The 24,419-nt window shown below is 35.0% G+C and overlaps 1 protein-coding gene and 1 non-coding gene across 2 annotated transcripts in view; both read right to left on the bottom strand.

Annotated features, from left to right (window-relative positions):
* LOC126973008 (elongation of very long chain fatty acids protein 6) overlaps positions 1 to 24,419 on the bottom strand; it is a 65,782-nt gene that overhangs the window by 18,218 nt on the left and 23,145 nt on the right. The gene's annotated exons all lie outside the window — the stretch shown is intronic.
* Trnaf-gaa (transfer RNA phenylalanine (anticodon GAA)) lies at positions 10,794 to 10,867 on the bottom strand. Its single transcript has one exon. It is a non-coding gene; the product is annotated as a tRNA-Phe (tRNA).

Genomic DNA, 24,419 nt, shown 5'->3' with positions numbered 1-24,419 from the left:
GATTCTTGAAAAACCCCGAAAATTCTGAGCGGCACTACAACTGCGCTCGTCACCTTAAGACATAAGATGTTAGGTCTCATTGGCCCAGTAATTTCACTAGCTACAGCCCCTTTCAGACCGAAACACAGTAAAGCTAACACATTACTGCTTCACGGTAGAAATAGGCGCCGTTGCGGTATCCATAATCTAGCCGGCATCCTGTGCAAAGGAGCCTCCCACTTGTTTTGCAGCACGGACAGCGACCACGACATACAAACACATTTACAGTTTAAAATACTTACATAATATTACTATACTATAATTAAATTAATAAAATATAATATGTAACACTACTATGATGTTAATAATTGTTAAAACATTATAGTTTCAGACAGTGATTTATTGTTGAAAGTTGTATATAACTTACACACATACTTCACTTCTTTTAGTATAGGAAATGCTCTTGCAACACCACGGGAATCACATGAGTGTTGCTGGCCTTTAAGGAAAGTGTACGATCATTTTTCGAAGGTACCCATGTCGTATCGTCACTGAAACACCGCACAAGAAAGCTCATTCCACAGCTTTGTAGTACGAGAAAGAATTCCTTGAAAATCGCACTGTGAAGTGTGGCGGACGATGATATCCTAATTTTCGGCGTATCGTGCGAAGGTGGAATTCGGCGGCAGGAATCAGGTGAAACATCTTTGGAACATATCCCATGATAAATGTGGTAGGAGATGCACACTAAAGTGTCGTTTCTACTCAACGCCAACTTCCAGCTGTTCAGACCTGGGCGGTGATTTTTAGGTGATTTTTTTTTAAATCTATACATGGTCGATTTACGTAAAATTACGGTAAGCTTTTCGCACTCAAACAACAGTTTCATTTACGAAAAAACTCACGCGTAATTTAAAGGCTCTTTTTCAACAGCAAAACCGAGCGCCATTATACTACTTTTCCCGCAAGAGTATTACGAAATATTAAAACGCACGCACCAGGACGAATATCTGAGAGAAGACTAAAGAGTTGAAACTTTCACAGAAAATTCACATAAAAATGCTACAATCCATATAATCCACATTTGCGGAAGTTGTAAGCAGCTCGCTTATACTAACAAAATCCATGAGTGTGTAATAGGTAATATAAACTTAAGGTTAATGGCACTATTATTATTTGAGTGATAAACATTTGTAGGAAACATTAACATGTATATAATTATAATTTATACTAATAATATGACCACAACAACCACTAATAAAAAAAGCCGCTTATCGTGGGATTCAATTAAGGTAATTTTAAGACAAACAGCCTTAATTACTTCGTTTTGTTAAAGATACGATACGACATGGGTACCTTCAAAAAAAGCGCGTACACCTTCCTTAAAGGCCGGCAACGCTCCTGTGATTCATCTGGTGTTGCAAGAGATTGTGGGCGGCGGTGATCACTTAACAACAGGTGACCCGTACGCTCGTTTGTCCTCCTATTCCATAAAAAATAAAAAATAATATGTCAACAATGGATGAGACGAGGTGGACGTTCATCTGATGGTAAATGATACGCTCTGCCCATTAAAATGAAGTGCCGCTCAGGATTCTTGAAAAATCAATTGCGCTGGTCACTTTGAGACAGATGTAAAGTCTCATTTGCCCAGTAATTTCACTAGCTACGGCGCCCTACTAGCTATATTTACGCATGAAATGTGCGCATATTTAAATTAGTAATATATTAATTAGTTCAATGTTATTCAAGGTAGTCAGATTGTAAATTAATTATTTAAATTAAAAAACGACATTTCAAGCCTTCGCCTTCAGATTAAAAGATGCAGATAAGGGTTAGATATGCGACCCACTCAGGGTCAAAATTGTATGGAAATCAAATCAACTCAAAGCCAAACCACTTATTAGTATTGGTCCAAAAATGACAATGTTTACATTAAACATTTGAACTTGAATCGGATTTTAAATAAGCCAAGTATTTATTCATTTTGCCATATGGTTCAATATTTTACGAGATCATTATAAATGTTTAACCCTCTTTGGAATTTCTATTAAATTAATTTTTTAAGGTATTTAAAGCCAAAGTTCAATAGTATAGTCCTTAACACAGTTCTACGTTGAGTACATATGAATTAAAACACGCACTTTCTCCACGGAAAATTTTTTCACTGTCAATCATGTTTTAAGGACTTCAGATTCTCGTGGCGTTTAGAGAATGCTATACTCTCTCAAATTGCCAATAAATCATAATCCAATGTAGATGACCGCCAGTCTTCTATGACTATCGCTATGAAGATAAGAAACATTTGCTTCCAAACAGTCTTCTGCGAGACCAGACCTAGTGCTTCAGTCTTGCTAAAATCAACTATTGATACGTGTTGTTTTTATAAGGCTTAACCACCTTTTCAAGGATCGTACCTTTATACATTACTGTGCCGGTGATTGGACAATCTTTATTGCTCGGATAAGGGTCTCGTTGTACTCGTCTGACTAATTGAAAAGTTAGCTTTGAATATAAAATCGACCATTCTGTTTGTTAAAATGTTGCTTGATAGTAAATAAATATACCAGTGGACTAATGATATAAAAAAAAAAATCTTCAATACATATTTAATAACAAAATGCAAAAAAAAACTATTTTAGATTCATTTTATAATAATTAACCTTGATATGCAATGTATGTTATAAATTAACACAATTCAGTATTTTTTTTATTATTACATATATTTAATGTTTATTTATATTACATTTATATACAATAAGTACCTAATGAACCTATAATATAGATATTTTATACAATTTTTAATATGATTTTATATTAATTACAATTGTTTATTTATAATTATATCAACTCTATACATTTCCAACATAAGACGATATCAACATAATATGATATTAATTCATTCCCTTTGACAAAAAAATTAAATATAAATTGAAGGTGTGTTTTTATTGCTAATAAAGTTTTTCTATTCTATTTACATGTTTGTTATTTTTTACTTCTAATTTTTTTGTACATTATTAATTAGAAATCGGAACATTCATTGTTTCACCTTTTTCACACACAGCGTAATATATTTTTTTAAGAGTTCCCGAGGTCGATTTTCGAGTAAAGTCGCTGGAAAAAGCTAGTCATAATATAGGACACACATATAGGTACATACTTACCTACTAACCTTTAACCGATAACTATTACGGAGACTAAGGAATAAGAAGATATTTGCAAGTGTATACATGAACATTATACTTTAAAGTTTAATGTTTAAGTATAAGTACTTCACTAGGCTCTGTAAGTAACTGTAGTAAACTGATTTTGTTTTGCTGATCGCTCGTAGAACGGAGTATCCGCAAGTATTATTCGTATTCTTAAGAGACAGAGAACAGACATTCCCGTGTGAGTAATGAGTAAATACATAATTTATACACGCTACAAAATTAGTTCTATGAATATTCAATATACTCCATTCCCAGACATAATATACCTAGTTTAATAGACAGGTGTTATCACAAACAGACAATGTTTCTAATTAGGTACAATGAACTTGACAAATTTATTCAGTATAATAAACACAACAGCACAAACTCCAGAGATGCTCATGGATTTTAGTAGTCTCCTTGTTGACATAAAATGTTTGTAAGTGTTCCGAAGAGCTGTTTAACCTGATTCCTGCCGCCGAATTCCACCTTCGCACGACACGCCACAAGTTAGGATATCATCCCCACCATCTGGATGTGTGGCGGTCTTCCACAGTGCGGTTTACAAGGAGCTTTCTTCCACGTACTACAAAGCTGTGGAATGAACTTCCTTGTGCGGTGTTTCCGGGACGATACGACATGGGTACCTTCAAAAAAAAGCGCGTACACCTTCCTTAAGGGCAGGCAACGCTTCTGTGATTCCTCTGGTGTTGCAAGAGATTACGGCGGCGGTGATCACTTAACAACAGGTGACCCGTACGCTCGTTTGTCTTCCTATTCCATAAAAAAAACTTAAATTGAAAATCTGGAAATGATTCCTCTCATAACTCTCTCTCCTGTCACCATTCAAGATATTCTATACTACAAAAAAGCGGTACATTCTAGTATATTGATAAATCATTTGTTTCAGTTCTGAACAAGTTCACATGCTTCGTATCTCCGTTCTTCTAATTGGTAAAAGCGGTCTTCACAGACCTTGCGCCATCAAAAGAAATATCAAAACACCCTCAATTGCGTAACACAGAAAAACATCATTCATTCACGATGCAATATATAGACAAAGTTGGACGCCATGCATCCAGTAACTCGTCCGCATACATACATAAGCAGCGTCTGACGTAAAAAGAATGCGATAAAAATGAATTCATTTATCTCTAAGATCCATATAAATAATATATAGAAAAAGAATGTTAGTCTCGCACGAGGAAATACTACGTGATTCGGCCTTGTACGTGTTAGTTACCTACAGTATCATTTTTCCATTTTAGTTATAATGTATGCGTTTCATGCCTTATATATTACATAGAGTTTTAATAATAGGGTTACAAGCCATTGTTATGAGCCATTCTTGGAAAACATGAGAAGCTAGAAGCAATTTTTCGCATGTCTGAAATCATTTACTACTAACACAATGAAACAGCAATTTTTACAAATTCGTTAATAGTTCTGGTATTATAAATATAACAATCTGTTGAAGAGTGCTAGTAATGTGTATCACTCCATGATCATTAGCGAAAGATAATTTTCATTTACCAATATTGACCAGTAACGGAAATATATTTTGAACTTGATCATTTGATAATTAGCTACATGTCTACTCACTCTAATTGACGATAAAACACAAACTAATATGGAAAAAGAGAGTTAAGGCGACACTAAATGCCAGCGACCTTGAGCGATATGAGTTCACCGCTGCCGGCCCGCCATCTATGTAGCAAAGCCCATATATTAAAAATTCTTGCGTGGAAAACAGTTTATACGCTTACAATCCTCGTTATTCACTACTAATCTGAATAAATGAACCTACACAAAAAAGTACAAGCTATAAGAATAACTTTTATGACAGAAGTACCAAAAAAATGCGTCACGCCATGCCAAAAAACTTGTTTAACTTCAAAGAAAAGTGGTAGTTCAAAAAGGCCCGGCAGTGTTAACTTTAACCAACAGCAAGCATTAGCAACCTACAAATAAGACTTAAGGATATGTGTAACAGGATTAAGTAGTTTTCATAGCTCGAAATGCTATACTTTCACCACAAAACTTGTCTAAAAACACCATGTTTACGTGTTTTCTGCTTGCTCTTCGCCTTAAGGATGAGATTTTCAATACACAGCATTCGTTGAGCACAATTTTTTTAACTGTATGCGTTATTACACCTAATCATTTATTAGACTAGCTAATACCCCGCGATGTCGTCCGCGTACATTTTTAACACCATGGGTTATATTATTGGACTTTTAGTAAGGATACCTAATTTATTTGAAAATGTTATATAGTCTATGTCACCCGGCGATATTGTAGCTTCCGAACAGTAAAAATTTTTCAAATCAGTTCAGTACTTTCCGAGCCTATTCAATGCAAACAAACAATCAAATCTTTCCGCTTTGTAATATTGGTATAGATGAGGATTCTTTGAAGGAGACGCATTTCTTATTGCCAAATTATTCGTAACAGTAGACGATCTGACCACTATTGAGCTTTTGAACACATTCGTCAGTTGCTTCAAAAAATTACGTCAAAAGTCACACAAAGATGTGTCAATATGATCCGTAGACTACTTACAGAGATAAATAAATAAAACTAAAAAAAACTAAAAAGCACGCTTTATATAAATATAATTCAACTAAAAAATAGAAAATAAATGTAAAAAAAGCGTGGGGTGCTTTTTAAGATATTACTAAAATAATAATTTTTCTACACCCCACGCTTTTTTTTTACAATAAAATATATTTTTTTACAGTATTTTCAATTTAAATTTATTTTCTATTTTTTAGTTGAATTTTATATAAAGCGTGCTTTTTAGTTTTTTTTTAACTATTATTTATTTTTCATTTTTTAGTCAAATTAGTGTAATGTCATCGGTCCTCGATAACCCTACAAAGTTTGAACGAAATCTAGCCGTTTAAAGTGGGTCAAAATCGCGCCCAAAGAAGTCGGTTACAAACATACAGGCGAAGCTAATATAAAGCGTATAAAAATAGGTCAGGTTGATCAATGGAGATTGTTTGCAAGACTCGCTGATTCCAGATTGTGGCTCTCGGCGACTCGTGTCTGTGACCGCAATATTATACAATAAGTATTTAGCATGCTGGTTGCGTATAAAGATCCTATGTGTCAACTAAATTAACCCGAGGTCGATCCAGTTTAAAGTGCTCCTCCTACACGAATACATTTCCATTTTAAACTAGCGACGCGCCGATACGCTCAATACTAATAATCGTCACAGTTCGTGATAATAGTGAGTTTTAATATTATTATCAATAAGGAAAAATCTGGAGGGACTAAAGTTCATCGATTCGTATGAATTTTTTGTATTTTTAACACCAGTACTCTTTTTACTATGATGATCAGGGACGAGACGAGCAGGACAGGAGCTGAAAGTGACTGATACTCTGTACCCATTACAATGAAGTGCCGCTCAGGATTCTTGAAAAAATCAAAAATTCAGAGCGGCATAACAACTGGTGGCAAGGTGACGAACGACCTTGAGACATGAAATGTTAAGTCTCATTTGCCCAGTAATTTCACTAGCTTGGGTGCCCTTCAGACCAAAACACAATAATGTATACACATTACTAATGCACGGCAGATAATAGGCCCATAATCTAGCCGGCATTCTGCGAACAGGAGCCTCCCATTGGTAAGGTACTTCTTTGCCAATTTATATCAAGTATACAATTTTGCAATAAACAAGAATATAGTATAAAGTTTATTCATGTCAAATTTATATGTTTTTTTTTTTACTTTTAAAACGTTCGCTTTTTAGAGAAATAAAATAGCTATTCTCTCTTGTTATTAGTTAGAGCGATAAAAATATCACCAGTAGTTTAGAAGCAGCAGCAAATTTAAAGTTGATGACAGCATTTCAATACATTTTTATTACATAGTATTTTAAGTTTTACAAAATTTTTAAACCTTCGGATTAGAGATTACATATCAGTACCTAACATATATATTTTTAAATATAATAATTCACGATACCAGGCGCCTTAAGCCTTTAGTGCAGTATTATAATTTAAGTTCATCCATACTAATACAAATGATTTAAGTTTTCTTTAGTGTTAATTCCGCCAATATTTGTTTTTAAACAATTCGACACGTGTTTCGCCTCTAAAGACTCTTAAGTCTCGTGCCAGATTTTGGCGAGACAACACGTCCTAAGGATGCGTTGTCTCGTGGACGTGTAGAGGCGAATCACGTGTCAAATTGTTTAAAAACAAATATTGGCGGAATTAACACTAAAGAAAACTTAAATCATTTGTATATTGATAGTAATGTACAATTTTTCTAAAAGCCCAAGGAACCAGGGTGTGTTATTGAAAGGGTTGATACAATTTTGTAAGAAAAGGATTTCAATTTCTTTTATTTTCAGATTCAACATGTCAACACCACAGACATAGATCCAAGTAGATAACGCAAATCCCTCCGTCTGTATGAAAACCAAGCGTGCCCTTTTTTTGTACCTACTGAGACGTCGTTAAAAATGCCAGCGCATCGAGCCTAACGTTTAGCCACTCACCTCATCATTAACGACGTTTTCAGTACATATCAATAGTCGGTATTGCTTATAACAAAAATCGGCAATGTATTATAAGTCATAATAAAAAATAAAATAAAAGCGTCAAAGGAAAAGCATTGCAATTGAAAGTACATACACTCGCGGTATCTATTTGGATCCATGTCTGTGGTCAACACCCTATTTCCAGCTTAGCGTTGGATTTTTGGACACATTGAATAAATTATAGATAAGATAAGATAATAATTGCAAGTATGACAATATTGCTGTATTATACATCGCGTTTTGTGTCGGACCCTTATCACAGTAACGTGTGCATGACGTCAGTTTGCAAAGGGTTAAAGATTACCACCAATTAAAAGATTTGTAATTTTTTAAATGTACCTACGCTTTGACCTGACATCACTAATCCCTATCTCAACGCGCGGGTCCATAATTATAATGCAAAAGTTGCACAAAATTAATATACGGTTTAATACTGCCGCTTTTTATGGAAGAGGAGAACAAAGGAGCGTACTGGTCACCTGATATTAAGTGATCACCGCCGCCCACATTTTCTCAGAGGAATCACAGAAGAGATTCGGCCTTATACGCCTTTATATGTCCCGTACAAATATCGGCATGTGTTTATCTATCAAAATCGGACAGAGCACCTTGTGAATGAGTATTCAAATTCCTAGTGCGGGATTTGAGCGAACATATTGGGCGCACAAGGTTACATAAGAGCTATAAATCAATACGTTCTTCAAACAGCTTCAAAGTGCAGCGCGAGAGTACGACATTGGCCGTGACCGGATCGCTCGCCAGCCTCCAAGCTCCCGGCCAAACAAGATATTGGACCGTGACCTAAATGAGGCAGCGGAAATGGCCACCACATTGAAACGATGTAATTGAAGAGAAATTTCAATAAATTCGAAATGGCACCGGTTACATTACGATATTTTTATATTTTACTAGATGATACCCGCGACTTCGTCCGCGTACACACATGACTAAGCACGTAGTAGTTATTCATTTTAAACTATTCGTTCAATTTGATTTCTGAACGCCGGTTACCTACACATCAAAGGAAAAATAAAATTGTTGTTCTTATTCAATTCCGAGCATTTTCCTATTTATTTACCTTTTAAACCTTCTCTGGACTTCCACAAATAATTCAAGACCAAAATTAGCCAAATCGGTCCAGCCGTTCTCTAGTTTTAGCGAGACTAACGAACAGCAATTCATTTTTATATATATAGATATCTATATAGGTTACGGAAATACCGTAAAAGATAAGAACTAGACAAAAAATTATGTGAAATTTATGCTTGGCCGTTACGACTTTAGTTTGAATGTGAACATTACAGACAATTTTTTTTTAGATTTAGCTGCTCATTTCAAAATGGCGCCCTATTGATTGCGCCCTGATTCTAACAAACCTCGCGACCTAACCTTGCGACGTAAGATGTTCTTATTGGGTCAGTAGGCAGTATCTTCATTACCTACTACACTACGCTTCAATCAAATCAATTTTTTTTTCTTTCCTTTAGGGAACATAATAATATAGTTAATATAATATTGCCCCACTTGCATTACAATCTAGCCTTAACTTAGACTAATAAGTAATTCTACTTTAACTTAAACTGCTAGATAGATGTGTCCATTAACACATTTCCTAATGTCTCTATTAAGGTGAAGTCACTTTGTTCATGTGTCTTTTATATCAAATCCAAATAAAATCAAATCTTATAAGTATTTAAAAATATTATAAACTTGTACGTCGTTTTATTTGTGTAAAATATAGCCAAGCCCTTAGACCCATAAATATACTAATGTATAAACAGCTAAATAGAAAAAAAATAACATTTCAGTTTTTGAAGTCGGTTTTTTTAAACGTAGTTTATTTTTTACGTTTTAGTGTCACTTAATAATAATATATAATTAACTTGAATGAAAACTCCAAAAAGAAGCCGTACACAGAAAACAATTATGACATTCAGATAGAGGAAAATTTTCATATAAATGTTCATAAAATGAAAACTACTGGGCCAAACTACATAAAATTTTTATAGGACCAAATGGCATCTATTTCGTATCAAACAAAAGAATTACGTAAATCGGATCATAACTCTCAGAGAAATCGATGTACATACATAAAAAAAATTACCGATCGTATTGATAACCTCCTCCTTTTGGAAGTCGGTTAAAAAGGTAGTTTCACGAACTATTGTTTTTGTAACCGATTTCTATTAACAAGTCGTAAACAGTCAGCCACGTTCGACATTAGCTCCATAGTATTTTGAATGTTAAACCACTAGCTAACGCGCACAATGACAAATCAAAATTGGTCAAGAATTTTCGGGCTGTCAGGTCGTGTATACGTTAGTATATTCGCAGTCTATGGTGCAACCACAGCAAACTCGCGAAAATAATCACCGCAACAGTATGACTTCAGAATATCAGTTTCTTGTTTACAAATACTTCAAAATGATTATTAACCTATATAGGTAGGTATTTGACTATTGTTATCTATCTATAAACATAAGCTCAACAAAACTAAAACGCTTATCAATCAATTAACAACCCAATTATTGTTGGATGAGATTGATAGTGTCTATTCATAATTGATTGTCTGATCTCGATATCAGGGGTTAAAAAAGTTGATGATAAGATTCGAAACTATTACATATTAGCCGTTCACACTATTCCAGTTGCACTGGAATGAGCTGTAATGAAAAATAGACCATATGTAAGGTTTTTAAAGTGATAACCCTCACTTCTAGGATTAATACACAAATAAAATTTGAAAAACAAAATTTTATGAACGATGCGGAATTCGAACCCACGACCTCCGGCGTTCCGTGCCGGTGCTCTAACCAACTGAGCTAACTGTTCGAGTACCGCCTCGTTATAAAATTCTGTTTGCTTTGTTCAACTCTCACGTTGTGGCTTCATCTACAGGATCTACTTTACAGTTGATAGCCTGCTCAACCCTAATATTTGCAAATTAGGAAATTGACTTGAGATGTCGCTCTTGTAAATCTAAACAATATGTTATATTTTTAAAGTGATAACCCTCACTTCTAGGATTAATACACAAATAAAATTTGAAAAACAAAATTTTATGAACGCTGCGGGATTCGAACCCACGACCTCCGGCGTTTCGTGCCGATGCTCTAACCAACTGAGCTAACCGTTCGAATCCCGCATCGTTCATAAAATATGTTTTTCAAAAAAAATAGACCGTCAGTGGAATGGTATATTCCAGTGCAGGTTGGCATTATTCCAGAAGCATTCCAGCGCTCGACTGGAATAATGTGAACCGATCGTTATTAACATGACCTCTGTTTGCATTTCGGCAGACTAATGTGGCTAGGTCTGTAGGTAACCAGAATCGATAATTTTTTAAACCAAAAAAAAAATTGTAGATTGAAACCCATTGGAAATGGACGAGAATAATATAACAAAAATTAAAGGAAAAATAAATTAAGGGTGAACTGAGGGCGGGAAGTAGAAAATATATTAGATCTTTTTATTACCTCTAACTTTGCCATTTAACTTGTAGTTTTGCCGGAAATCGAGATAATAATATTGACACACTTTTTACACAAATTATCTTGCCCCAAGTTAAGCATATATAGCCTGTGTTATGGGTTACAAGACAACGATATATTTAATACAATATACTTACTTAAACATACATAAATTCATATAAACATACATAAATACGTTTAAACATCCATGGCTCGGAAACAAAACATCCATATTCATCACATAAATGCTTGCACCTACCGGGATTCGAACCCGGGACCTCTGGCTTAGTAGGTAGGATCCCTAACCACTCGGCTATACAGGTCGAGATAAACCGTTTTTTTACCATAAAACACCCCCCTTTCTCACTTCCCGACCTCAGATCGCCCGTAATTTCTATTTCCTTTCATTTTTGTTATATTCTCTTCCTTTCCCAATAAGTTTCATCCTACTATTATTTTTCGTCACTTTTTATCAAAGACTTCTAACTGATATTCCGTGAATGAGCGCCATGCGAAAATCATGTTACGCTCTGAAGCTCTGACATTGTATTAATGCAAAATTCGCTCACAGCTCAAGGTAAAATAAAAGTTCAACGCACACGTTAGTCAAACTATCATAAAGGTAACATTTAACTAGGTGTGCCAAGATAAGTGTCTCAACGTGCAACATTTATACTATCAGGAAGTCGCTCTTAGACTTAAATATTGATATTAAAGCAAGATGGACTTCGCTCTTAATAATAAAGGTGTTTTCCTCATTCGTTTTTTCCATTATAAATAGAGCAGCCCTCAATAACATGTTTGCCTTGGTAAGTTTAACACGCTCACGCATCACTAGCTCTACGTAACCTCCCTCCATTTCTGAAGCCAAGATTATCTGAGAAAATGTGACGACACCAGTAAGAAGTTCATATTGTGATCGTCAGTGATGCGCCCTGCCCCAGTGGCGTGCACACCATATAGGCAATTAGGCAGTGCCTACCTGGTTAAAAACCTAAATAAATATAGAACTAGTGTAAAAGTTGATTTAGTTTAGTTTGGTTCCGCAATTTATTACCAAACGTGTATTGAACACACACTCCTCCTTTTTTCCTTAGGCTGCTAGATCCTAAATACCTACGGTAGGCAGTCTCCAGATTCGATACATCTTCAATATTTATACCTCAAAACCTAGTACTGTCAAACTAATGCGCAACTACGACTAGTAAAATCTAGAGTGCCTACCTTGCTAAAAAACCAATGCACGCCCCTGCCCTGCCCATTACAATACAGTGCCGCTCAGCATTCGTAATTGAACGCAAAATTCTGAGCGGCATCACAATTGCGCTCGTCACTTTGGGACATAATACGTTTGGTTTCATTAATCCCAGTAATTTCCCAAATAACGTAGCCCTTCAAACCGCAACATTGCATCCCATTATAAAAAGCCTTCAATTGATGATAAAGTGTTTTAGATATTGAAAATTTGTAATTTCTGGTTATTGTGTTACAAATGTTAGAAGAAATAAATAACGGACTATAACGCATGAGACTATAGTTACATTAAATTAAGCAGCAAGTACGCAGTGCACTTCCCCAGCCACATCAAAATAGTGAGCTGACTATCATCATCTCAGCCGGAAGACGTCCACTACTGGACAAAGACCTCCCCCAAAGATCGCCAAAAGGATCGGTCGTGCGCTGCCCTCATCCAACCAACCTTCTCCGGCGATATTGACCAGGTCTTCCGGTACATGGTCGCCATTCGCGGAATTTAGGATTTTACTGCCCCACCGGCCATCTGTCCGTCGAACTAAGTGCCCTGCCCACTGCAACTTTAGTTTCGCAAACGTATGTCGGTGACTTTGGTTCTCCTACGGATGTCCTCATTTAAGATTAGATCTCGCAGACTTAAATATTATAAGCTTAATAATGACACTAGAATTACGATATTCAGATAAACCATTTTGTAATTATTAATAATTAAGAGGTAAGACGATAATTACACTTGCTGGTCCGTGTATGTTTTAGTTTCGATGTGATTTCACATAAAACAAAAACGAATAATATAACTACCAGTTTATACACAAAATTGAACTAAAAATAACCTTTAATTAACGAAAAGTAAAATTAATTATTTAAATTTAAACAAAAACCTAAAAGCAATAAATGTATTTTTAACTCCGAAAATGCCAGCAAAAATAATCTACATAAAGATCAATTTGTACAACGTTCCTCAGGTTAATTATATGTTTGTATATAAACATCGCAAGTGCATTTTTCATCATAAAATTGCAATTACCAATTGTAGGTGTCCGCAACGAACCGGACATAGATATAAATAAATATTATGTCAAACAACAGTTAAATGTAGTGTCATAACAAATAGTAATAAAATAACCATCAAGTTAATCTTACATTCATAACTTAATATTTGCACAGAAGTTCGTGCTGATGCAGCTGTCAACGCCTTGTGTGTTATTTTGCGATCAAATTGATTAAAAACCCTTTGATTTCTTAATAGTACACACCAGCATGAACGCTTATCTGATGGTAAATTATCATCATCACCACGAAATACAAATGAATTTTATAATTATTATTTAAGTAAAACTAACTAAAAGTGAACAATGAAAATAGAAGGGAGAGCCTATGGCAATGAGAGAGGGCTTTATTCTCGAGACACGTAAAAAAACTAACGTCATCGACATACTCGTAGCCCGTATGATAGCAAAAATGTAGTAGCAGTGGGTAGAGAACACACTAAAGTAATAAACCTGGTCTGTTTTCATCGGTTGTCTAGCAGCTCTATCTAGGCGTATAAATTACGTAAGGGACAGTAAAAATCCGTAGGGACAGCAATAATCTCGAATGGCGACCATGTACTGGAAAACGCAGAAGATCGCCGGAATTTTGTGGGAGGCCATTGTCCAGCTGTGGACGTCTTTCAACCGATGAGAATAATATACGTTGTCATTTAAGCTATAGCTTTACGAGGACGTCCATAAAAATAAATATAAAATAAGCCTTTATTGCCGTTATTCTGAACTTAATTAACATAACATATTAAAAGTTTAATATGGGTAACAAAATATCATTAACTTAAACTATCAATCTATTGTTAGCATTCGGTTGTTCTCTCCTTGTCTCCAACAGCCTGTCTTTCGACAAAGGCCTCCTCTAAGGCTTTGCACTTGTCTCTATCTTTTTCTATACGTAACCATTCTGGGCCCGCTGCTTTCTTAAAATCATCTTCCCATCTCTTTGTCTGTCTTCCTCTGCTTCGTGTGCTTTCTAGAGAAACCAAGGAAAAATTGAAAAATGGTACCCTAGAGGGTACCATTCGGTTATAATTTTGGTCCATCAATTAAACAGAAATATATAATACATAGTCACATAAACAACACTTAAACATGTCTTTTTGTTACGTCACACAATGTTTGCTATGCGTACGTGTTAATAACATAAGCAATTAAAGCGCCATTTAAAAGAACCTTCCAGATAAACCGGTCACTGTGGATCAATAAAAAAATATTTTCGTGATAACGTCAATATTTGCCATCTCCGGCTACCTCTTGTTTATTTGGTTAATGACTTGCGCGTGCGTCAATCTTTTTCCACTTAGTAAACCGAAACAAGCGCACGTCATCTATTTATTGATCAACGACCGCTTTCGACATGAGATCTCCTAATCTATGTCTATTTACAAACCAGATTTAATATCATCCATCATTCGATCCTGAATCCGTACATCAATATGTCAAACCTGCATTAGGTTTAACTGTAACAAGTACAAATATAAATCTAAAATAATCAATCCCATTGATTCAAGCAAAAGATCAAAAAGCGTTCTGTTAATCGCTTATTGAAATGCCAAAAGCAGGAAATGTATTATAAATAGATCGCGTATCACGTAACCCGGTGATTCCTCCAGAGGAACCCAGAGTTTCAGGAGATCTAGAGCGACGCTGCCTACTGCAAGCTTCAATAATTCTCGATTTAAAACTAGTTTAAAAATATTATAAACGTCTTTTCTATCATATGATATTAAGGCGACACTAAATGCCAGCGACCTTGAGCGATATGAGTTCACCGCTGCCGGCCCGCCATCTATGTAGCAAAGCCCATATATTAAAAATTCTTGCGTGGAAAACAGTTTATATGCTTACAATCCTCGTTATTCACTACTAATCTGAATAAATGAACCTACACAAAAAAGTACAAGCTATAAGAATTATTTTTCTGAGAGAAGTACCAAAAAAATGCGTCACGCCATGCCAAAAAACTTGTTTAACTTCAAAGGAAAGTGGTAGTTTAAAAATGCTCGGCAGTGTTAACTATAACCAACAGCAAGCATTAGCAACCTACAAATCAGACTTAAGGATATTATGTGTAACAGGATTAGTAGTGTTCAAAGCTCGAAATGCTATACTTTCACCACAAAACTTGTCTAAAAACACCATGTTTGCGTGTTTTCTGCTTACTCTTTGCCTTAAAATACAATAAACGTAATCCGTACGTTGCGTTTTCCTTAGTGTAAAAAGAAAATGAATTTTCATCTTATATTCTGTAGATAAATAATTATTTTTATATTGGCCCTTTTTTGGCGATTTCTTGGGACAGCGTCCATAAAACTTATTCAGTTATTCAAAATGCGTCAACAGACTATGGAATTTACAACCGAAAAATTAATTTAGTTTCAAGTCAAGCCCAAAAAAGTTGCACGCTAAAAACACTTGACATTATCTTTGTTTTATTACCGATGTGTCTCGCTACCAATGTTTTTCCTCAATCCTGATATTAATGATGCTGTATCTTTCCGAGCAACTGAACTGAATAACACATTACCGAGCACCAGTCACACTTATTATTGTACTGCTACTTAAGTAGGTATGTAATGCATGTATTGTTTCATAGGACTCAACCTATTTTATCGGTAACAGATAAACAATACATAATAAAAATGTACATATATATACGTTTTTCTGTAATTAGGTTGACATAGGATATAAAACTTTCATATTAGACTATAAGTTTTTTTAAAATTGAAACTTATATTATATCGCCTCAATATTTTTTTACCCATCTATGTCGCATTAATAGGGGTGAAGTTGTATCATTAATGTCAACTACTGCTTTCAAGTCAGTTTGGCCACGTCTCTTAAGTCCCCATATTTAAGCTCTGGCTCCTGAGAAGTAGAGTAGGTTCGACCGCCACACCTCTGAGACCAAGGATTTTTTTATCACAATATAATATTTAAATTTTTATAAAGAAGTATTCGTTTTTTTTTCTTTCGGCCATTATGCTGAAATATATTATGAAAGTTATGCTGTGAAACAAAGTTTCACTTGCATCGTGGTTTCATAATACCACACAATTGCTTTTTTGTTATCTTCGATTTTTGTGGTTTATACATCCCTAGCTACGTGGGTAACACTGAAAATATTTAGAACTGCCCAGTTAGAAACATTGCTAATGAAAGCTTTTTTTGAATTTCAATTTAAGAACTCTTTGGTAACTTAATGTAGTGTATTGCATTCATTTGTCAATTGTTTTTGTGAATTGGCGGCAAATCTAAAACTCTTGTTTCACGTGAAAATTAACCTAACGCGAGAAAATTTTCGGTCAATGATTTATTATGATTTTCGTTCTGGGCTTACTCAACAACAAAGGTATGATAGGCTGCGATTAGCATTTCTTAATGAAGCTCCATCTCGTGCCACTATTTACAATTGATTTAATGAGTTTAAGCGTGGACGCAATCGCATAACGCAAAGATCTCAATGATGATCCGCGTGAGGGACGTCCTTTAACAGCGACTACTGAAGATAACATCAGTGCTGTGCGACGCATGATAGAGGAAGATAAGAGAGTGGCCTATCAGCAGATACGGGCAAGCCTAGGCATTGGTATGAGTCAAGTTAAAAATATATTACACGAACATTTAGGCGACAGGAAGCTTTGTACCAGATGGATACCAGTACTTTAACCGACTACCAGAAACACCTTCGCATGGACTGGTGTCACCAAATGTTAGATAAGTTCAACGGCAGTGACTCAAATGCAGCATTTGACATCGTCAAAGGTGATGAAAAAGACAATCAGCTCAGTGGGTGTTTCCTTTCGAGAATCGGCCAACTAAGGTAAAGAAAGGAATGATTGCCTCATTCTTTGGTCGAAAAGGTCATTTCGTGACAGTTGTGCTAGAAGATGAAAGGACAGTTACTGCAGACTGGTATGTCAATCGCTGTTTGCCTGTTGTCTTACAAAAGAATTCGACAGCAGCGCCCTCGAAGCAGGATCCTCCTTCATCACGACAATGCTTCAGCGCACTCCGCAAAACGGACTGTTGAATATTTGACTACGGCAGGTGTCGAGATAATGAGTCATCCGCCATACAGTCCTGACCTGGCGCCCTGCGACTTTTATTTATTCCCAAGAACTAAAGATAAAATTCGAGGTATTCGCTTTACGAGCCCTGAAGATGCGATGAAAGCGTACGAAAATGCCATAGAACAGACCCCTAAGGAAGAATGGGCCCACTACTTTTCTCAGTGGTTCCATCGAATGCGATGATGTGTAGAAAGGAACGGAGATTACTATAATTATATTATTGAAAAACAATAAAAGTATTGGCAACTTTCTACATTAAGCCATTTTTCATTTTGTAAACATTTTCAGTGTTACCTAGGTATCAGGTTACTTTTTAAAGTACACTTTATTATTTAATACGACCTCGGCGTAGACAAAATACGACATCTGCCAAAAGAGTTCGTTTTAGTCAAAGTAACGAAAATGATGAGATTATTTTACATAATATTATGTTTAAATACTACTAGCTGCTGCCACGTCGTCCACGTGGACGCAAAAAGCAGCAATGGTATTATGCATAGAAATATTGCGAGACAATATTATGTACTCTATATTATTATTTTGTCCCGACCCCTTGTTAATTCTTCAGGATTATACATGAATATAATAATATTTAAGCAGAGATTGATGATCACTTATTTACGCAAAAAACAATTAAAAGTTAAATAAACTTTACTCAGTGCTTATAATATTTAAGTGTGTGTGTGCGCATTTGTAAATAGCAGGATGTGTGTGTGAGTGTTGTGTAAAATGAATGCAAATAAGTTAGCTAGCAAAGATTTATACAATTTTCTTTATTATTCAAGATTTTATTTAAGATTAATTAAACACTAATTTGCGTATGTTTATTTATTTAGAACTATATATATTAATTATGTAGTGACATAATGTGTCATAGAACATTATTATGTTCTATCTCAAACAAATGAATGAATATATTATACTAAGATATTTGTTATACATCAGTATTCAGTGCTAAATAAATCAAACGGCGGAGGGAATCATTAATTACCTCATACTTACATGTATTATAAACAGTTAGTGTTTACAGAATTTTCAGTTTTTTGTTTAAAACTCCTTTGCAAAACGGGCATTTTTAATTTATTCGAGTACTTTTCGTATTAACAGTGTTGTAAAAGCGATTTGATACAACAAAATAGAATAAACATTAATTAGTGATGTGAAAACACTTTTGTAATTAATTTTCACCAAAATTCTTAAAAACTTGATTATTTGAATTTTTCACATAAATTTTGAGGTAAATAAATTCCGTAATTCATAAATTTCGAGAAAAGAGTGAAAAACTACCCTTAGGGAAAACTACCCTTAGGGAAACCCCCCCCCCCCCCCCCCCCCCTCCCTTCAGTGGAAAGAAGCCGGGAGGTGTCTCGACCTCAGATCACCCGTTTCTCATTTTTTCTTTCTGTTTTGTTATGTTCTCCACCTTTTCCAATGGGTTTCATTCTACTATATTTACCGTTATACTATATTGTATTTCAAAAATATAAGTAGACCTACTAGTTTATAATCTGTTCAGGCGATTGACAAGTTTTATTTCACCGAGATAGCAACAATGCAAAAAAAATACGATGCGTAAGTATGCAATACTCATAACCGGTTCGAATATCTTTTCAGTTTCCAAGCCTTCACTTAATGGCCTGACAGTCGTCCCACTCCACTCGTACTGACTGACCCTTCAAGTGGCGAGACGTGACATAACTACATTATGACACGCTTGAATACGAACTTTAATACGTCTTTTATATCATATTCCATTACAATTCAAATAACGTAATATTTTTTTTATTTTATTGTAATTGGAAAACTTACAGCTAAATCCAATAATAGTTAGGAAAATATTTACATAAAAGGCTATTTACAAGTTTTCGCAGATATTTACTAGCTAATTACATAATTAATAGGTACTAGATTCATATAAAAAAAATCGCGGATAAGAAAATCTGATCTGGCGACATGGTAAGAAACATTCGTTAGTTTATTTAAGAATGCTATCTATTATACATAAACGGACGGGGATCTACATGCACGTGTTCAATAAAGGCTGCCATTTATTGAATACTATTTTGCTTAGTCATATATGATTCAAATGACTGCATGTTGCCGTTATATTTAGTATTAACTCCAAATTTTTTTTATGATAATAAGGGGCGAGACGAGTAGGACGTTCAGCTGATGGCAATTGATACGTCCTGCCCAATACAATGCAGTGCCATTCGGGATTCTTGAAAAACTCAAGAATTCTGAGCGGCACTACAACTGCGCTCGTCACCTTGAGACATAAGATGTTAAGTCTCATTTGTGCAGTAATTTCACTAGCTACGGCGCCCTTCAGACCGAAACACAATAATGTTTACACATTACTCTTTCACGGCAGAAATAGGCGCCGTTGTGGTACACATAATTTAGCCGCCATCCTGTGCAAAGGAGCCTCCCACTCGTAAAAAAATACAATCTCAACAACTCTCCAATAGCTATTGCTCTACATTGAGTTAGCCTTAGCCTATGATGATGATAAAAATTTTTTTTTATTATGGAAAAGGACGACAAACGAGCTTACGGGTCACCTGGTGTTAAGTGATCACCGCCGCCCACATTCTCTTGCAACACCAGAGGAATCACAGGAGCGTTGCCGGCCTTTAAGGATAACATAAAAATAAACCGTTTGTTGTTTCTGATTATGTAAGCATACTTTCACTTATATCAGATTTTGACGAGTTTTTACAAATATACGAAATATCCTATCGGAGAGAAATTTAAATAATATGTATTTTTAAACATTTTTCTATCCGTTGCCAAAACTGAAAACACGATTGGAAAAATAATTGTTTGATATCGAGAACGATGCTTACTTTAAAGAATATGGTAATTTGCTTGAGAAACACATCATCAATAAAAGCGAAATAAATTAGAAAATACACTTAGTAATTCGTTACCAAAGGCAAATTTACGTACCGTGCTCCCAAATTAATAATGCGCATACAAATCTTCGCCACTTTTCGGCAACGGTTGTATTTCCCGACTGTAGGGAGACGATATCTATATAGAGTGGTAAAATGCTAATGCATTTTACCACTCTATATAGATATCGTCTCATAATTTGTAGTCTCATAAGTTGCATAATTTAGTAGAATTATATTACAATAATAATGAGAAGAGGGGTGTGTATAGGAGCTCTATATAATTCCTTATTATTAATTTGGGAGCACTGTAAATTCTTTGATGAAGAAACCAAATTGCCTGCTTAGATACTTCAAAATGCTTTATTTGCTAGAAACATTTACAGCTGAAGTTGTTATTATTTAAAGACTAGGCGCATGTTTGGTCTTGGACAGACATGCAAATATTCCAGTGGTCACGTTTTATAATAATTATTATAGACTAACATAAATCAATAATTATTTGTACATTCAAGTTCAAAGACGCTACAATATACAATTAAAATAATTAGTAAAATGTTAAAAGATAATGTAGTAAAAATAATCACTAAAAATTATATTATTAAGAATAGGATTGGTGCCAGTTATCTTTTCGTTTGATAATATTCGTGTATTGAGTAAGAACAATATTTTTTAATAATTTATAACTTAAATTTAAATCTATTTAACACTGTCTCCTCTCTTATTTATTTAATTTATTATATATTTTTGCACATATCTTTTGGTACAAGGTGGTTCTAACGTGAGGTACTCGAAGTCTAGTAGGATCACGAGATGGAAACAAAGAACAGAAACCTTCCATAGAAACAATAACAACTTCGCCAATTCGAATATATTATTTCTTCGCGATTCATTGCCTACTTTATTTGCCTAATAAGTTACCTCGGTATAATATTTACGTTTGGTTTGTTTGTCTATTTTATTTATGCGTCTCCATGTTTGTGAAGACTTCTATTCCGCGATCAAATAAAGAAAAAAGAGGAAAATATGTAGCTATGACTCAGGACTGCATAGGCTCGGCTGTGAATCATTTCATGTCTAGTAGTGTCTACCTCGTTCTCGAGGATCCCGCTCACTCATAGGTAATTTTTCGTATCTGAAGTGAGAAGTGTGACACACGCCTGAGAAGGCGACGATTATTCCGTCAGCGTATCGACGATCACGGACTAGTAAAAAAATAAGGACTCCGTGTCACCTTACATCACTGACTAACCTGTAAATACATTACCCCACGCACACAAATTCAAAAATACTTTATTTATGTAGGTCACGGAAATTACACTTATGAATGTCAAAAAAAAATAAAAATATTGTTTCTTATTGAATTTACCGCTACTTCGTAAAGGGTTGAGCTAATGAGAAGAAGTAGCAAGAAACTCATTGCCACTCTTTTAAGTCAAGATTTACATTTTAATTGTTTTACAAATCATTTCAATTACAATATTTATGCAAAGTGACCCAACAAAAATACTCAAATGTCAAAAACTTAAAGGCTTACACGAGTAAGTCAAAAAAGAAAAAAAAAAAGGAAATTAATACTTATAAACACAAGAGTTATTGAGTATAGTAGATGCATCAATCCACACATACCTTAAATAAATAGGGGCATTATGTGAGCATTTCATAAAATAAAATGTTAAAAAAAAATAATAATAATAAGAAAAACATCAAGCAGAGCTCCCGGTAACAAGACCATCCAGCCACATTTACACTACTACAGGTCGATAGGCGGCCATTATGAGAATTGTCATCGTCTGTGACAGATCAGTTTGGGTTTCAATAAAATATTTTAAAAATTCCGTCGTGCGTTGTGAAAAAGTGTAAAAACGATACTATATAAGTATTTGTAGCCATATATGATTATTTAAGGCAGAAAAATTGTGTAACTAGTATCCCCCGTAACCCCACACACACTATTATAACGGTGCTTCACTTGCTAATATCACGGCGCGGAGTCCTTCTTTTTTTACTCGTCCGTGTCGACGATATACGCTTTGAAATCTCCTGTCACGTCACGTTCTGCAAGGAAGACGCATGTGGAGGACATGACGTTGATGTGTGCTTCCATCCAGCGACTCGTATGGCCGTGATAAATATCACCGTGTGGAGGCACGCCCTATGTGAGAGACGATAATATCGCAAGATGGTGGAGTAGGCGTCTTACAAAGCGTTTATGGCGAGAGTTATGTCACACTCGGACGGTTAGAAATATACTTTCGCTATGAGTCGACAGGTAGGAAATACGAGGTTGGAATATCTACGTGATGTTTAATTAGAGCCATGACGGCGTTTCTTCACTTATACATAACTCGAATCATGCATATAAAAAAAAATTGATTCACATACAAAAGAAATAATAGACAAAATACCAGTGGGAGGCTCCATTGCACAGGATGCCGGCTAGATTATGGGTACCACAACGGCGCCTATTTCTGCCGTGAAGCAGTAATGTGTAAACATTACTGTGTTTTGGTCTAAAGGGCGCCGTAGCTAGTGAAATTACTGGGCAATTGAGACTTAACATCTTATGTCTCAATTTGATGAGCGCAATTGTAGTGCCGCTCAGAATTTTAGGGTTTTCCGATAATACCGAGCTGCATTGCATTGTAATGGGCATCATGTATCAATTACCATCAGCTGAACGCCTCGCTCGTCTCGTCCCTTATTTTCATAAAAAAAAAAAATACAAACGAAACAAAAAGAAGGAAACGTTAATTCCTCATTCTCCTTTTGTTACGAGTATTATCCGGGCTCTCAATTTCTTTTAGATTTAAAAAAAGAATACGGTTGTAGGTACTTACGAATCTATTGTTTACTGAAACCAAAGCAGTTCTGTTGTTTTTCAAGAACTACAGTGTTAAGTGCATTGCGGAAAATTCTCGGGAACATTTTAAAAGGTTAAGAGATGAAGTACATACTTATGTGAACCTGTTCAATAAAACTTCTGTGAGAATTATATTGCTCTGAAAGCAAATACCCGCAGTAACAAACTCTAGTGAGTTATTAGTATAGGGAAAAAAAAGGTAATTACAATTAAGAAATCGTCCGTAGTTGTTATGAAAAAGTGAAAGTGCCCATTCGATGAGATAAGAACGCGCCTACAGTCTTCTTATGCAATATTTTGTTGAGAAAAATTCTTACAAGGGCACACATCAATTAACATTGCAAACAAGAATTTTATTTACACGGAAATTGCCAAATACAGCAAAGGGTCCATTTTCCGCATCGGGAAATTACAAAAGTGGTCCTTTCTTCGCACTCCCCAAGTTTTTTTTAAAACCAACTTTCACAGTGAAGACATGTTTGTAGTTTAGTTAGCTAGTAACGTAGATGGTGTAAGTATATAATATGTAAGTGCATATGAGAAATTGAATATTAAAGTTTTATTTTTAACCGACTTAAAAAAAGGAGGAGGTTCTCAATTCGATTGGTATATTTTTTTATGTATGTAGATTTCGCTTAGATTTATGATCCCACTTACGTGAATCTTCTTTAGTTTGATGCGAAATAGTTGTCATTTGTTCCCATAAATTTTTAAATTGTTTGGCCCAGTAGTTTTCATTTTATGAAAATTTTTCTGTTCGTGGACTATGTTATTTTAGTGTGTGTACGGCTTTTTAAGGAGTTTAGCTTTTTTAGCTTTTTCATTCAGGTTGATTATATATTATTATAAACTTTTGTTCTGATAAGTGGGTCTTAAATTAGCTATCATTCAAAGTTAATAACTAACGTTGGCACCGACGTAACACCTATCAATTGGTATATAGTACATATAAAGAATAGTACTTTTTTAATATTTAATGTATGCAAACTTTGCAGAAGAGGTGTATTAAATTAAATATCTATTGTGTTATTTTTAAATGTATTTTTTTAAAGTTCACCAGTTTTTTGCGAAATCGTGGTGGTGAC

Source organism: Leptidea sinapis, chromosome 28, assembly GCF_905404315.1.
Source record: "Leptidea sinapis chromosome 28, ilLepSina1.1, whole genome shotgun sequence".
In the NCBI taxonomy this organism is placed as follows: domain Eukaryota; kingdom Metazoa; phylum Arthropoda; class Insecta; order Lepidoptera; family Pieridae; genus Leptidea; species Leptidea sinapis.
Note: the sequence above shows the minus strand (reverse complement) of the source record. Positions and strands in the feature narration are given on the sequence as shown.